This window comes from Procambarus clarkii, chromosome 60 (assembly GCF_040958095.1).
Source record: "Procambarus clarkii isolate CNS0578487 chromosome 60, FALCON_Pclarkii_2.0, whole genome shotgun sequence".
NCBI lineage: Eukaryota > Metazoa > Arthropoda > Malacostraca > Decapoda > Cambaridae > Procambarus > Procambarus clarkii.
The window spans coordinates 20,252,281-20,270,935 of NC_091209.1; the positions used below are offsets into that span (position 1 = coordinate 20,252,281).

Genomic DNA, 18,655 nt, shown 5'->3' on the forward strand with positions numbered 1-18,655 from the left:
AAGTTTCTCTGATTAATGAAAAGGACGTCTTTGAGTGTAACTTTGATGTCTTTGAGTAAGTCCTTGATGTCTCGAAGAGTGTCTTTGACTATATTTCTTACTTAACGACATATAATTTAGTTAGGAACAACGATGAATATGACTATTCTAGCGAAGTGAAAGGTTACATAGTTAAGAACAGTGTTGAACGAGGCTATTTCTGACTATTTTCAGATGAGAGAAGTGATATTTCAGTTAAGAAATGACAAGGAAACATGATGAAGTAACTATTTTTTAGTTGACCGATGAATACTTTTAGTTATGGAAAAAGACAAAACATGACGAAAGTGGCTATTTAGTGCTCGACAAAGTATAAAATGTCAGTTAAGAATGACGATGATAGATATCTGTGACTATATTTTCTTATTTGACGAAAACATAATGGTTGTTACGAAATGATGAATGAGACTATTTTTAATTACTTGATGATGGATAAAGTTAGTTGTGCTGAAAAGAATTCCTTTGACAATTTTTAGCTAAGTGAAAGGCTGTTTTAGTTAAGAACGGTGTTGAATGAGCTTAATCCTGACTATTTTCTGATGAGAGGAGTGATATTTCAGTTAAGAAATGAAAAGGAAACATGATGAAGTGACTATTTTTAGTTGACCGATGAATACTTTTAGTTGAGCAAAAGACGAAACATGATGAACATGACTTTTTCTGATGATTGGCGGATAATTTTTAGATAAGAAATGACAATGAAACATGAAGAACATTGATATTTTCTGATGACTGGGGAATAAGTTTAGTTGAGAAATGATGAATGTGACTATGTTTTAGTTGATTGGCGAAACAATTTTTAGTTAAGAAGTTGCAAGAAAGGTTTGTCTTTGTAAATTTGGAACTGAATAAAGTGTAGATTTTTGTTTACGAACGGGGGGTTGGTAGAACTAATAAGTTGACTAAGAGAATTACTTTGACTTAGTTTTGCAAATAAAAACATGGTGACTAAAATTGTTGAGGAAACTGTAATGCGGTATAATATTATTTGACAAAGAACTAGTTAGCGAATGGAAGAAAACAAAGAACATAAAAAATTGAGGTTAAGTACGGGAATGAACACAGTGAACATACAGTGAACACAGAAAACATGTAAGAAACAGTTGATGAATAGAGTGAGAATGCAGGGAATATGAACTTATAGAGATTAAGAAGACATGATAAGGAACATAGGGAATACAAAGAATGAACACTGAACATGTGAAGAACATATGATGCACAAGAAAACATGACAAAGTGCAAGAAAGGTTTGTCTTTTGTAAATTTGGAACTGAATAAAGTGTAGATTTGTTTAAGAACATGGCTGGTAGAACTATTAAGTTGACAACGAGAAATACTTTGATATAGTTTGAAAATAAAACTTGACGACTAAAATTGTTGAGGGAACTGTAATGCGGTATAATATTATTTGACAAAGAACTAGTTAGCGAATGGAAGAAAACAAAGAACATAAAAAAATTGAGGTTAAGTACGGGAATGAACACAGTGAACATACGGTGAACACAGAAAACATGTAAGAAACAGTTGATGAATAGAGTGAGAATGCAGGGAATATGAACTTATAGAGATTATGAAGACATGATAAGGAACATAGGGAATACAAAGAATGAACACTGAACGTGTGAAGAACAAGCTAAGAACATTGAGAACATGAATACTGAGTATAAAAGTTATACAGTGAACATATGATGTGTATGAAAACATGACAAAGAACATAGTGAACATATGGGGAAAGCGGTGGAAAGGAATTGAACTGAGCACGCTGTGAACATTTATAGAACATAGAATGAAAGCAGAAAAAACGGAAAATGCGAAGAATGTGCTAAGAACATTGAGAATATGAATATTGAGTATAAAAGTTATACAGGGAACATATGATGTGCAAGAAAACATGACAAAGAACATAGTGAACATAGTGGGAAAGCGGTAAAAAGAATTGAACTGAGCACGCTGTGAACATTATAGAACATAGAATGAAAGCAGAAAAAACATGGAAAATGCGAAGAATGTGCTAAGAACATGGAGAATATGAATATTGAGTATAAAAGTTATACAGGGAACATATGATGTGCAAGAAAACATGACAAAGAACATAGAGAACATATGGGGAAAGCGGTAGAAAAGAATTGAACTGAGCACGCTGTGAACATTATAGAACATAGTGAACATACGGGGAAAACGGCAGAAAAAAACATTTGAACTGAGCATGCTGTGACCATTTGTAGAACATGGAATGAACGCAGAAAACGTGGACAAAAAGTGAAGAACATAGCTGAATATAGAGAAAATATGCAAATATAGTATGATTATTGAAGGTTTGGGTACGTTGGGGAGGGGAGGGGAGGGTAATGTAATTATTCTGATAAGCAGATATGTAGGAGAGGAATTTGGTCGGATATAATTATGTCTGATGATCTAAGACAGAGGAAATGTAGCTTGGTTAATGCCCCCGATTAATTTTACTACGTTAGAAATACGGTGATCTTAAATCTCAGGATGATTTAGTTGGAAATAATGAACTTGTACAAATGAACTAAGCTGGGGCACAAGAGTTGAAACTTGATAACTGAACTGGTTTTTATTTATGGTGTCTGAAATACAGAGGGTAAAATTTAAGGGAAATTGGACTGTTATTAACGAAGATACGAGAGAGAACTAAAGCGGCGACGAGAGCTGGAGCTTAGTAACTGTCTTGTTCTTATTTACCAGGTATGATGGGGTTAATAAACAAGATGTGCGAGGGAAGTAATGCGAGGACATGAGCTAAGGTTTGACAATTGAACCGATTGATTTGAGAAAACTGTTTTTGTTTAATGTATGGAAACTAGTATTACAAAGTTCATATAGCTGTACGGATTTGAGAAAGAACAATATTAATGATAATGATTAGGGAGAGTAAGGTGTAAGGTAGAGAGAGACAGGTCTAGATAAGATTGTGACGATAAGATAGCAGCGGCGTTCGGCGGGGAGTCGGTGTAGGTGATGCAGGAGTGAGATGCGAGCGGGTGAGAGGTAAGAACAGGTGTTGAGGCTACGCTAGATAGTGTATGATTACGGAGATGACCCTCTGCCTTGTGAGATAGGGACGGAGGTAGCGGCTACATGCGTAAACGCTATCTGAAACTGTTATTATACAGGCAGATTGAGGAGCGAGCTTCTTAGAACTTCGGGATAACTGATTAGTTTATTATAAATTGTGTAAACTACGAATTAGATGACTAAATAAATAAATAAGTTCTATTAAGCCTAAAGTTTATTCATTGTTAATGGACGGTGGTGAACGCCGACAATGACTGGTGGTTGTCTGGGGCAGGTAATCAGGTGATGATTGCCTCGGGCAGATAGCCTGGGGCAGGTAGCTGGGGTCAGCTTAGATAGTCTCTGAGGCAGTTTTCAGTATTAAAGGTTACATTGAGTTGCTTCGGTTGATTTGTATAAAACTGACTGGTTAATGAAAAGGAATAAAATATAGTATGTCCGAAAATAGGAAGAGGGAATAATATGAAGAGGAGAGAGAGAGAGGAGGGAGAGAGAGAGAGAGAGAGGAGGGACGGTCCAGATATTACGGATAAGATAAGATAAGATTAAGAGCCGACTGGCTGGCTGACGTCTAAAGTAAACACAGGTGACGCGACAGATTGCGAGGTGAGGGGGGGAGGGAGGGGGGTGTGATGTACGAGACTTGAAAACCCTGACTTACACAGGTGATTTTCTAAATTTATATGAATAACTAAGGCTTACATAGACGATTTTGTAAGTTGAAAACATGTAAAATATGTCCGTAGAGTTCTCCTGGAAGCCCTAAAGTGCTACACACGTTATTTGAATTTCTCCCATAAGGCTTTAACAAACTTCTAAGTCTCGGAAATTATTTTTCTCATAAGAAATCCTTACTTCTAAAATCTGCGACTGACAAAATTTACCTGAAAACCCTGGCTCCACACAGACGATATTTCTAAATTTACCTGAAACCCTTGGGGCGCACAGGGGATATTCTAAATTTACCTGAAAACCCTGGCGCCACACAGACGATATTTTCCCTTTGGACCTGAAACCCTTGGGGCGCACAGGCACTTTTTTCCCTTTGGACCTGAAACCCTTGGGGCGCACAGGGGATATTCTAAATTTACCTGAAACCCTTGGGGCGCACAGGGGATATTCTAAATTTACCTGAAACCCTTGGGGCGCACAGGTACCTTTTTTTCCCTTTGGACCTGAAACCCTTGGGGCGCACAGGCACTTTTTTTCCCTTTGGACCTGAAACCCTTGGGGCGCACAGGGGATATTCTAAATTTACCTGAAACCCTTGGGGCGCACAGGGGATATTCTAAATTTACCTGAAACCCTTGGGGCGCACAGGTACCTTTTTTCTCCCAGAAAAAAAATGTCCTGTGAGGCGCCTTCCCTACTACTGGTGTTCGGCTGTTTAAGGCTAGGGGTATGGCCTCGTCACATAGTTATAAAAAAAAATAGAAAAACTGGAACTTCGTCTGTGGTAAGGTAAGGAGAAGACACACAAAACACAAGTAAAACTTTAACAATGAAATTTTAATTACGTTAAATAAATCAAAACATGAAAATAATGCACAAACAAATTCTTATAATAAAATCAATGAATCAAAATAATAAGAATACTTAAATGACACAATGGAAAGTTACGTTAAGGCAAAATAACAAGAAGTGCAATACAACAGTAAGTGGGAGGTGCTGGAATATTGGCTTAAAGCCACCACCTCTCTCAGTACACTCTAGAGTCTAGCTGGGAGGTGTGCTGGCTACGAAAGCACGGAACATTCTGAAGACTGATGTTGGGGCGACCCCAGACATCGGGTAGTATGGGGGGGGGCGAGGCAGGTGCAGCCAGACCGGCGACCAATCAGCGGAGTCGTAGCGATCAACGGGTAGTTTGGTGGTTGGAGTTCGAACAGGTGGCTGGTTGCATACGTTTCTGCTCACCCTGGCAAGCCTTGCTGGTGTTTGTTGTCGTTGTTGGACATTTCTTCCATAGTCTTTTATATAGTTGTGAAGACGTAATTTTGGAGGGAAGAGCAGGCTCAATCTCTTGAAGGAGATTATCGTCACAATATATATATATATATATATATATATGCGGAAAATCCACAGATAAATATGAAATGAGGTGAACGTTTCGGCCCGCTAAAGCCTTTGTCAACACCAGACTGACGTGAAGTCAGTCTGGTGTTGACAAAGGCTTTAGCGGGCCGAAACGTTCACCTCATTTCATATTTCTCTGTGGATTTTCCGCATAAAATGATCAGTGTTTTGTGATCGTCAATTGCATATATATATATATATATATATATATATATATATATATATATATATATATATATATATATATATATATATATATATATATATATATATATATATATATATATATATATATAATGTTGTTGAATTATACCGAAAGGGTAAGATTAATGATTCTAACACGAATTTTCTCAATATTTCTTTTTTCTTCACTGTCGGGGGGGGGGGGGAGGGAATTGAAAAATTAACTCTCCAAAGTTCATTTTCTCATTTTTTATTTATGGTCTGACGCCTAAAACGTTTTGCAAGGACTTATCACATTTTCAAAGACAGGTTTACACATGTCATTTCATGCCTATATTCGTTTTGGGTGAGGTGACAAAAGATAGAACACGAATCAATGGTATAAATTGCATATGAGAACATAAGAATGAGAGTAACTATAGAAGGCCTATTGGCCCATATTTTCTCTTGCTGCTTCTATGTTGGTTCGGGTGTCTTGAAGTGGGTAGAATATAGTTGTGTGTTAATTGGCTGTTGATTGCTGATGTTGACTTTTTGATGTGTAGTGTCTCGCTGATGTCGAGTCTCCTGCTATCGCTGTATCTATCGATGATTTCTGTGTTGCTTATATAAGATTTCTCTGGTGATGGTCTGGTTGTGAGAGGAGATTATATGTTCCTTGATGGAGCCCTGTTGTTTATGCATTGTTAATCGCCTGGAAAGAGATGTTGTTGTCTTGCCTATATACTGAGATCTTTGGGGCTTACAGTCCCCAAGTGGGCATGTAAAGGCATAGACGACGTTGGTTTCCTTCAAGGCGTTCTGTTTGGTGTCTGGAGAGTTTTTCATGAGTAAGTTGGCCGTTTTCTTGTTTTTGTAGTAAATTGTTAATTGTATCTTCTGATTTTTATCTGTAGGGATAACGTTCCTATCAACAATATCTTTCAGGACCCTTTCCTCCGTTTTATGAGCCGTCGAGAAGAAGTTCCTACAAAATAGTCAAATATGAAGTACAAGTGTTGTGTTAGTTGACTCTTCACAGGTTGCATGGCGTTTCACTTTTCTTTTTATGATGTCTTCAACATAACCGTTAGAGAAGCCGTGGTTGACAAGCACCGGCCTCACCCTACAGAGCTCTTCACCGACCTGCTCCCAACCTGAGCTGTGGCTGAATCAGTAATCTTACACTTTCGGTCATATTCAACAACATATGTTTGCAAGAAAGACTGCGACCAAAACATACTAAAAATATCCAGACAAATCTTGTATTTACTTGCAAATTTATTCTCCACCTCCCGATATATATATATATATATATATATATATATATATATATATATATATATATATATATATATATTATAGAGCACAGAGCACTGGCTGCTCTGTTGCTCTGTGAGAGCAACAAGCGGCAGTAGAGGATGAACACAGCCCCTTTAGTGCCAAATTTACAGGTGTTGCTGTTTGATGAGTGAAGCAGTGTTCCATCATGTCTTCTGCAGAGGGTAGAGAGAGAGTGAGAGAGAGAGAGAGAGAGAGAGAGAGAGAGAGAGAGAGAGAGAGAGAGAGAGAGAGAGAGAGAGTGAGAGAGAGAGAGAGAGAGAGTGAGAAAGAGTCAGAGAGTCAGACAGACAATAAAGTCTTCTGATCATCCCTACATTAAATCACTGTTTTATATAGTTACTATTAAACAATCCCCCCCCTCCCAACTCTCCCCACAGCAGTTTGAACGAGTCTTTACATAAATAAGAAAAACTTATTTTCCCCACAGTCTCTGTGGGTCTTGTATATACTTGCAAATTTATTCTCCACCTCCTGAAATCTTGCAGTAAAACTGGTCTGTTGAGCAGTTGTTCCTTAGAGTTCGAGCCCCTATTGAGCCTGTGAGAGCTGGAGGCCTGTAGATATGGTGTCTGGTAAAGCTTGTTCTGGTAAGCAAGGTATTCAGTTGTCACGATTTCGTAGTCCTGTGTACAGGTATTCAGCTCTCTCTGATAGCCATACACACCTACGTCATATCTGTCACCCGTTGATTGACAGTTAAGAGGCGGGACCGAAGAGCTGAAGCTTAATCCCCCCACAGGCTCAACTAGGTGAATACAACTAGGGTGAACACACACACACCATCCTCCAAGAGAGATAGAGAGACCTGGGGCCAGATTCACGAAGTAGTTACGAACCTATACATCTTTCCTCAATCTTTGGCGGCTTCGTTTACATTTATTAAACAGTTAATGAGCTCCGAAGCACCAAGAGGCTGTTTATAACAATAACAACAGTTGATTGGCAAGTTTTCATCCTTGTAAACTGTTTAATAAATGTAACCAAAGCCGTCAAAGATTGAGGAAAGATGTACACATTCGCAAGTACTGGCGTAACTGGCTTTCTGAATCAGGCCTTTGTTTACCGAACGTCATCTCATAAATACGTCCAACAGACCAAGTGTTAAAGACCAACTGGTCTTTAACAGCCTTCTGCCGTTCCCAGCACACGGCCCCCCCCCCCATCAAACAAGATTTATGCCACAGTGGAGCAGCTATCCATCTCCCGTGTTTGTCATTAATAACGCCGTAATTCAATACGCACTCAGCACCGCGCCGGAGCTGAGCGTGGTGTCGCCTCAGCCGGCCCCATTACAGGGTAATTAATGACGCTGAATATATGTTTCAGTCTCGTGTCGAAGTTTCGAACGTTGGGTAAGCGAGCTGTTAATGTTTCACTCTCAAGCAGCGTTTCCTTAGGCAAGTTTGGTGGGATTGTGTGTCATTTTATTCAAGGGAACTTACCTATAAATATGGGGCTTGGTTCTGTAAATTTATCCAAGGGAACTTACCTATAAATATGTGGCTTGGTTCTGTCATTTATATCTAAGGGAACTTACCTATAAATATGGGGCTTGGTTCTGTCATTTTTATCCAAGGATACTTACCTATAAATATGGGGCTTGGTTCTGTCATTTTACCCAAGGGAACTTACCTATAAATATGTGGGTAAGTTTTTTTAAAACTTTTTTTAAACTAAAATATCTGTATGGGTAAGGATACTAACCCATAATTGTGAGTAACTTTTATTTAACTTTTTTAAACTAAAATATCTATCCTTTTTAAAATTACTGTCAGTATAACATACATAGTATACTAGGAAACTATACATTATACACTAGGAAAGTATAAAGGTAAATTCAGTGTGTACTCATAAGAGAAAGAGCACTTTTAAAGAGTGAATATATATACTTAAGATCAGTTTAAGATAATTTTCAATTATCGTTTTTTCTATATTATTATTTTTCTCAGACATACCAAATCTTCCAATAGGCCTAACTGATATATATATATATATATATATATATATATATATATATATATATATATATATATATATATATATATATATATATATATATATTTATTTATTTATTTTTAGTGCCTTTTATTGGCTAATAAACGTCTTCAAAACCGGTTGTAATTATTATTATACATTAAATTCTACATTCAATTTTAATCCACATATTCCAAATATTACGCAAGCCAATTCAATCTCTAAATTTATTTTAAAAATACTGATACAGTTTAATGCAGTTCTCGATTTTAATATAAAAAAAAATATAGAGACCAGCTTAGCTTTTTTTCTAAATAAATATTAACATTTCCAGGACGCGAATGACAGGAAAACTTACTCAGCAAATATATTTTAGCTCTTAAGAGCAGAGTGCTGGAAAGAGGCGGCCATCTTGGAGTACCTTTATGCTAGCGGTGGTCCGCCTCACTGACATTACTGGAACGCACCACCTTAACTCCAACCAATTATTCAAATTCTTTTGAAAGCTTTCTGGAGGCGGGAACCCCAGTCTGTTATACGTATATATTTTATAGGCAAGGTGCCCTTATAAGCGGTAAATGTGTTCTGATATAGTTAGAGGAATATTATGTGTATTTGCTGTTCATTTATGCATATGTTTGTTGATGTGTGTGAAAGAATATTTGTATATACATAGATACATGTGTGTATGTGTATGTATGTGTGTCTTTGTTATTCATTATTGCCACGAATAATTTTCACTCGCTAGTTCACATCATGTAGAAGCCTCGAGAGCCTCAATATTATGTGAATACTAATCTCTCCCAATCAGCATTGACACATACTGTGAATGCTAATCTCTCCCAATCAACAGGGCTACATATTTCATATTCCCGCCCTGTATCATACAATCGTGCGTCACAAACTTTTGTTTTCGGCATTATAACTCGTAAATAATAATGAATGATTGTATTTTAGAACAGGTGAGAGGGAGGTACTGTATCAATGTTGTTGTGGAATACAAGACACGTGTTTGATTTTGATCAGTTGTTGTGGCCTACAGGACAGGTGTTTTATAATGGGAAATTGTTCATCGACCAATCGACATGAACTGATTGGTATCATGAAGATCCAGCTGCTTGCATGGTCGGCGTTCGAATCCCGATGGGCCAGATAGTTGGAGTATAGTTTTTTGTTTCCGACCTTATATCCCAGCTCCTTGTCCTGATATCCCAGCTCTTTGTCCTGATATCCCAGCTCCTTGTCATCATATCTAAGCTCCTTGTCATCATATCCCAGCTCCTTGTCATCATATCCCAGCTCATTGTCCTCATATCCCAGCTCCTTATCCTCATACCCCAGCTCCTTGTCCTCATACCCCAGCTCCTTATCCCCCCGTGTCTCTTGCAAGCGTCATATGGTAATACTGCCTAAACGCTTCCGCCTCATACGTACATTATCTTAGATTACAAGATAAATCGACAATCTTAAGACGTAAACCCAGCCACGGATGTTATTTTCCGTCACTCGGCCGTCGAGACCCGGTACAGCGAGTCCTACTGTACTATTACAGTTAGTAAACTGCTTTATATCGGAGGCCAGAATGAGCAGTTACAATACAGAAGTCGTAGAATATGTCATTAATATCTGAAAACCACAAATGGAGAGAGGGAAGAAATACATTGAAGTTTCTTCCCGCTTTTGTGCTGTTTTTTTCCCCCATCTGGTGAAGTCTGGCTGCTGCCAATACGGTTGGGCACCGAATTAGAGAACTCTGAGACTGTTCCCTCGTTAGTGGCTATTCAAGTGTTCCAAGTTGGCTTTTTTGTTGCTACTCATTGACTGACTTGCTCTCTATTCGCGTCCTTTTCTCTCTCTGTCTCTCTGTCTCTCTCTCTGTGTCTCTCTCTTTCTCTCTCTCTCTCTCTCTAACTCTCTAACTCTCTCCTACTGGCTTACTCGCTGACTTTCTAACTATTTCACACTGTTTTGTTCTTTCTAACTCTGCCACTTTCTCACTCTTTCAAACTCTCATTTACTGACTTTCTGTATCTGCACAAGAGAGATAACACAGACTAATTCAATTAACTTAGCCATCTTAAAATAAACTTACTACGGATATGCACAAAGGAGAACAGCAAAGTTCTTTAATGTTCTCTCCACCGAGAGAACATCCAACTTTAATCTCTACGCGATGTTGAAGAACTTTAATAAACTCGAAGATATGGAAGAGATTATATTTTAGCTTTATTAGCTTTATTTGAGATATAAAGCTGTTCTACAGACAAGCGATAAACGCTTCCCAATTTATGAGTCAAATGACCAGTAAAATTAGTTAAAAAATATATTTTTCGAATGGCAAATGTAAACACAGAATAATAATCATTCCCTTCGTATATATTATACACACACACATCCAGAACAAACTTTCCAAGAAGTCAATGTTTTTGAAGTTTTTAAAATGTTTACTGATCTGACTGTGGTGGGAAATGCGTCATATCTTGGAAATATTTCTCAATATTTGTTAAGAAACGATGGACACTGATGTTTCCCATTACCAGCAGATGAGAAACTGAGTATATAATAGAAGACTAGTTTCATCGTGATAGCGGAAGTAGGAGAAGTATTACAATTAACATTAGTTATCGTACTAGAGAAAGTGTTATTAATTGCCAATTCGAGGCTTAAAAAAAGTAACCAGTATTGACAAAAAATGGAACAGAAACGTTGTTTGCTGTTATCGACACCTAGATAACAGTCACAGAGCCGTCGAAACGACAGATAACAAGATGCTAAACTGTCATCTTACCCTAGATAACAGCAGCCTTCGTGGACTGAATAGAGTTGAATTTCCTTGGTTACACAAGCAATGTTTCGCCCTGAGCATAATTGCGTTTCGACAAACGTCATATTTCCAATGCTTTCACCTCACCATGAGCGTTCGAGCCTTTGCCAAGTCATCTAAGTTGTTGTATGGAACGTCTTACTAAAAATTAGGTGTTTAATTTCCACTCAATCTTCTCCTCGAATTGGAATCTGGTGTTCAAAGCGTTCAGAACAGAGAACGGGAATCGAGCATGAACTTGAAGCCGTGTTCAAGCAGGCTGTTAGATTGGACGCCTAATTAAGAGGTCGTAGCATAGTGTGATCATTGTGAATGCTGTGAGGTAGGTAGTGACGATTTCATTCGTGATTGAAACGCGCTTCCTTCCTTCATTCATTCCTAACCCCCCCCCCCCCCAGGGAAAACTTGACCTGGTCTAAACCTCCATGAAGGGGGGGGGGGATGGGGGGAAAGGGGAGGGGGAAAGGGGGGGGGAAAGGGGGAGGGGGAAAGGGGGGGAATTAAATTTTGAGAAGCCTCTACACCTACCAAACAAAATAAGGTGATCGTGGCTTTTGTGTCTCACCTTTTTTTGATGTTCATCAGCTTTTGTGTAATCAAAAATTTAATCGCCTTTTTTTTGGGGGGGGGGGGTGGCATTTTTTTTTTTTCCTCCGAAATTCCACACAATGGTTATTTACGAGGAAATGGCGCGCGTATAATTAAATCTTTCCACGGCGATGATTTTTGGTTGAATTGTATATCTTTTTTTATTATTTCATCTTTCCACCCCAGCGCGTCCTGGCAGTGTTATAGGAACCTGGTTAATAAGATATCATCAGCGGCGTTACGAGCAGCGGAGACATGATAACGACGTGGAAGATATTACGAGGAATACGACTGGGAACTGCACACACACACACACACACACACACACACACACACACACTAACTTAACCTATAGGATGAACTAACCTATCTTACAGTATATGCTAATCTAACCTAGCCTAAACCCCCCACCTACAAGGATTGTGCTAATCTCCTCTTAAGCCTAACATCTTTCACCCCGGAATAGCCACAATCAGAGCGGGTTGTAATTATCAGTTTGTAATTTCGCCACGGTTACTACCCGAGGGGGTGGCGCCATCATGGCCCGCAAAACGACAACAAGTTTGAAGGAAGAGTTTTAAGAGGGTTTCACAGCATTTTCCGCGCCAGGGTTTCCGTTATTAAAGCCGTAATGGTTCACTGTTTTTGTACCTCTGGCAACGGTGTTTGTTGCACCTGAGTTTAGCGCCGTTGTGGGCGTCAAACAGCCTTGCTAACGACGCAAAACGAGATGGTTTAATACGAAAAGCTACCAGAAGCTATGGTGTAAAACAACAGAAAAATGACAGGTTTTTAATAAAAAGGAAACTTAAAACTTAAGATTTAATAAAAAACAATACTGAAAGTTACAATTTTTATTAAAAGGGAAAAATGATAAGGGGTTTAAGGGTTTAATGGAAAAAAAACTCCTAATCGCCAAGTTTTTATTTAAAACAGAAAACGTGAATTTGATTTTTAATTAAAGGTGATATGAATATGTTTCTCTGACTAGGTAATAGTGCTATATCCAGTTGGCCTAGTTTTAGTGATATATATTAGGTGAGTACAACCACCACTACCACCACTATCTCCACCACCACTATCTCCACCACCACCACCCTCACCACCATCACCCCCCCCCCATTACAATAATTACATGCGTGTGTGCATCACCAACAGACTAATGGGACAGATGAAGTTATGTTCCTTCCTTAATGAACTTCCTCATGATAAAGAGACACATATAATCCACTCAAGTCAGAGAACAATGCTAATAGCAACCACTAGGAGGGCAGCTAGCTTTTACTACCAGTAGCACTCCTTAGACTAGGAGGGCAGCACTAGCAAGCAGCCTAGACTAGTAAGGCAGCACTAGCAAGCAGCTTAGACTAGTAAGGCAGCACTAGCAAGCAGCTTAGACTAGTAAGGCAGCCCTAGCAAGCAGCGTAGACTAGTAAGGCAGCACTAGCAAGCAGCCTAGACTAGTAAGGCAGCACTAGCAAGCAGCTTAGACTAGTAAGGCAGCACTAGCAAGCAGCCTAGACTAGTAAGGCAGCACTAGCAAGCAGCTTAGACTAGTAAGGCAGCACTAGCAAGCAGCTTAGACTAGTAAGGCAGCACTAGCAAGCAGCTTAGACTAGTAAGGCAGCCCTAGCAAGCAGCGTAGACTAGTAAGGCAGCACTAGCAAGCAGCCTAGACTAGTAAGGCAGCACTAGCAAGCAGCCTAGACTAGTAAGGCAGCACTAGCAAGCAGCTTAGACTAGTAAGGCAGCACTAGCAAGCAGCCTAGACTAGTAAGGCAGCACTAGCAAGCAGCCTAGACTAGTAAGGCAGCACTAGCAAGCAGCTTAGACTAGTAAGGCAGCACTAGCAAGCAGCCTAGACTAGTAAGGCAGCACTAGCAAGCAGCTTAGACTAGTAAGGCAGCACTAGCAAGCAGCTTAGACTAGTAAGGCAGCACTAGCAAGCAGCTTAGACTAGTAAGGCAGCCCTAGCAAGCAGCGTAGACTAGTAAGGCAGCACTAGCAAGCAGCCTAGACTAGTAAGGCAGCACTAGCAAGCAGCTTAGACTAGTAAGGCAGCACTAGCAAGCAGCCTAGACTAGTAAGGCAGCACTAGCAAGCAGCTTAGACTAGTAAGGCAGCACTAGCAAGCAGCTTAGACTAGTAAGGCAGCACTAGCAAGCAGCCTAGACTAGTAAGGCAGCACTAGCAAGCAGCTTAGACTAGTAAGGCAGCACTAGCAAGCAGCTTAGACTAGTAAGGCAGCACTAGCAAGCAGCTTAGACTAGTAAGGCAGCCCTAGCAAGCAGCTTAGACTAGTAAGGCAGCACTAGCAAGCAGCTTAGACTAGTAAGGCAGCACTAGCAAGCAGCCTAGACTAGTAAGGCAGCACTAGCAAGCAGCTTAGACTAGTAAGGCAGCACTAGCAAGCAGCCTAGACTAGTAAGGCAGCACTAGCAAGCAGCTTAGACTAGTAAGGCAGCACTAGCAAGCAGCTTAGACTAGTAAGGCAGCACTAGCAAGCAGCTTAGACTAGTAAGGCAACCCTAGCAAGCAGCCTAGACTAGTAAGGCAGCACTATTAACTGAGGTGAACATTTCACCAACCTGGACCCCACAAGGAAGTCAATCACTGCCGATTATCTATGTCCTCCATTGACCAACTGAAGAGCCAAATTGGTCTGAATTCACTGATAAACAAAGTTTTAACTAACAAACTTGACACCTTTGACATTCAGTTTCCACACAAAACAGGTTATTGAACCACAATATATAATATTCTATAAATTTTTCACGCTTGTAAGTTCCACAATTTCCATATATATAAATGTTTCTTGATGTGTAATGCTACGGGTTTCAGGTCTTTGTGAATGTGTCAGGTCAGGGGGATTTTTCAACTGTCATTCATTTCATTATTCTCTTTGTCACTGGTAATGAAATACGTGTATTAATTTCTGCAATTGGTTTGCTCCAGGCTGTCTTTGGAATCATGTCAATAGTTTCATGTTTTGAAATGTTAGCATTTGCTGCTGTTCTTAGGAATTTAATCTCAAATGTATTTTCTTTAGCAGCTAAAACGTTTATTTTAATGTGTGTGTGTGTGTGTGTGTGTGTGTGTGTGTGTGTGTGTGTGTGTGTGTGTGTGTGTGTGTGTGTGTGTGTGTGTGTATGTTCGTGGCAGGACGTCGTCATTACCAAAGACACAACAGCCACATATAAATACACACACACACACACACACACACACATATATATATATATATATATATTACACCAGTGGTGGTACCCCCCTATATATATATATATATGAGTGTGTCAGACCAGACTCCTTCTGAAGATGTATTAATATACGAAAGTACTTAAGGTATATATATATATATATATATATATATATATATATATATATATATATATATATATATATATATATATATATATATATATAATATATATACACACACACATTTAACACGAAAACCTTGCCACTCCCTCAGAGGAAGGGAGAGAGAGGGAGGCATTCAGTCCAGACTTGTAAAAGAACTTGTCCCACACAAAGATTAAACCCCAGATGTTGAGAGAGAGTGTCAGCAAGGCAGAACTGAAGCGTCATTCCCTTGAGCACGAGTCGACACTCCAAGCGTCGAGGACGACCTGGTAGAGAGGTACCTGGTATTTATACCACACAGACTGCATGCTAATTGTGAGTCAACTCAAGGCCTTATTCATTTGAAGTATCTTGTTACGTTTCCTCACGCTAAATATATACAAAAATTATTTTCTACCGGATGGGAGCTGGGGAGCTGGTCGGCCGAGCGGACAGCACGCTGGACTTGTGATCCTGTGGTCCTGGGTTCGATCCCAGGCGCCGGCGAGAAACATTGGGCTGAGTTTCTTTCCCTCTATGCCCCCTGTTACCTAGCAGTAAAATAGGTACCTGGGTGTTAGTCAGCTGTCACGGGCTGCTTCCTGGGGGTGGAGACCTGGTCGAGGACCGGGCCACGGGGACACTAAAGCCCCGAAACCATCTCAAGATAACCTCAAGATACTGCCCCAGGGAAGGGAAGGGAAGGGAGGGGAGGGATTTATTAGGGAAAGCGCTAAGTTATTACGACTATATAGCACTGGGAAGGGGTCAGGATAAGGATTTGGGATGGGACGGGAGGTGGGAAGGAATGGTACCCAACCACTTGTGGACGGTCGGGGATTGAACCACGACCTGCATGAAGCGAAACCGTCGCTCTACCGTCCAGCATAAGTGGAAGGGAATGGAACTATCAGGGGTCAACGCCAAGCCCTTACGACTATATAGCACAGGGAAGGGGTCAGGATAAGGATTAGAGAAGGGGACGGAGATTAGGAATGGTGCCCAAACCTCTTGGGGACAGTCGGGGGATTGAACCCCGACCCTCCAACACTTTACACAACCGCTAACGTGGGCAATAATCAAAATTTAATCCCTATAGGGATTAATCCCCTTTGAGGCTTTACGGTTTCCTGTCAACGTTCTGTGTGTGTCTGTAACTATTAATAAAATCTTCAGGGGAAAATTCACAACGAAATGACAATAGCGTGATACGTCAACGAGAAGAGCCTTGGAGCAGGGCGGTAGGCTCGAACGTGCGTAATGTGTGTGTGTGTGTGTGTGTGTGTGTGTTAGGTGACCCTGGACGCTGGTTCGATACCGCTGCCGTGCTTAAAGAGACTTTTTTCATCAGGTGAAATCCTCTCGAGACGTATACAAAAGCTCTTGCAATACACAAAAGCTCTCTGTATTTCTTTGCATATTCCGGCTTTTATACTCTTTTTATATAGTATGTATAACCTGTCCTCTCATATACGAGATGTGTTGCCTAACCTAACCTAACCTAACCCAACCTAACCAAACCTAACCTAACCTAACCTGTCCTCTCATATACGAGATGTATTACCTAACCTAACCTAACCTAACCAAACCTAACCTAACCTAACCTAACCAAACCAAACCTAACCTAACCTAACCTGTCCTCTCATATACGAGATGTATTACCTAACCTAACCTAACCTAACCAAACCTAACCAAACCTAACCTGTCCTCTCATATACGATAAGTTCATTAAATATGAGATGTATTACTGTAATTTAAAGCAAAGTAATATTGCCGTTTTCTATGCATCTGCGTCTATAGGTTAAGTAGGTTGTTTGGGTTCGTACGCTGCCCGTTAGGCCAAACAGCTGCATTTGTTACGGAGTGATCAGTTGAGAGGACGAGCTGGGGGTGTAAAGAGCTACGTGGGCTGGGGGCCAGGAGCTAGCACTCTCTCCTTATACCTAAGACTTTCTCCTTATAACTAAGACGTTCTCCTATAGCCGATTGTAAGAGTATTTTGTCTATAAAATATAGTGATTACTATTCTACAAATTACAGAATCAACCAATCAATATATATATATATATATATATATATATATATATATATATATATATATATATATATATATATATATATGTATATATATATGTATATATATAATCAGATGATGTTATTAAAACCATTTTGTGTTAATTAATGCAAGTGACAAGGGACGTATGAGCAATGATACCTAACCAGGATCAAAGGATTACAGACTGAGAGATGCTATTAATCCACCAGCTCATCCAGGGAGCAAATAATTGAAAATCAACCCATTGCTTCTTGTGACCTATAAGGCGACCGTCTGTTGGGTAATAAAACTGTACGAAAATCGACGATGATTTGATGGTATTATTGACGAGGTGGGTCGACGTTAACTATGGATAGTAATGAGTCAACTATCCAGGTGTAGGGGGATAGTAATGTTTGAGAAATAGCGTGTAGTGATTGATGCTTCAAGAATCATCATTAACAACAGTAGCTACATCAACAGGAGCAACAGTGTCGGTAAGAACTGTTGAAAAAAAACTGAGATCAACAGGAGAGCAATGACCTCAATGAAAGCCTTAAGGACGCTCACACTGTGGTGACGCGTCTCTCTCTCTCTCTCTCTCTCTCTCTCTCTCTCTCTCTCTCTCTCTCTCTCTCTCTCTCTCTCTCTCTCTCTCTCTCTCTCTCTCTCTCTCTCACCTTTTCACCTTTCCTTTGTAAAGAGCTTTTAGCAGCATTACTTTCGCGAAATTCACTTAATCTTCCACACTTTTCTCTGAACCAAATTATTTGTGCGTTCATGTCAGATGGCACACCTAGTGACAGATGGCACCCCCAGTGCCAGATGGCACCCCCTAGTGCCAGATGGCACACCTAGTGCCAGATGGCACCCCCAGATGCCATCACACACACAGCTCCCATTGCGTGAGCAGTTTGGGTTCACTACGAATTCTTTGTCTTTGACCTCGTTCGGACTCTCGCTAACATTGTTAATTACCGGGTGAACAGGTCATCACTCCTTAATTAACTCAATTAGGCCGAAGGGCAGGAATACCTTCAGGTGACCCGTTAAATTGTACATTACAGACAGTTGCTTAAGGGCTGGAGTACCAAGGACTTGCACATGATACATGATTGAGTGATTCGGTCTGCGCTCTCAAGGGAGAGGGGGGGGGGGGAGGGAGGGGGGTTTAAGGACCATTACAGTTGGAATGATGTACTGTTAGGAATGTTTAATGGGTCCGTTAA

The 18,655-nt window shown here is 40.0% G+C and overlaps 1 protein-coding gene across 1 annotated transcript in view; it reads left to right on the forward strand.

Moving 5' to 3' along the window:
- LOC123766709 (neural cell adhesion molecule 2) overlaps positions 1-18,655 on the forward strand; it is a 221,718-nt gene that overhangs the window by 38,068 nt on the left and 164,995 nt on the right. The window lies entirely within an intron of this gene.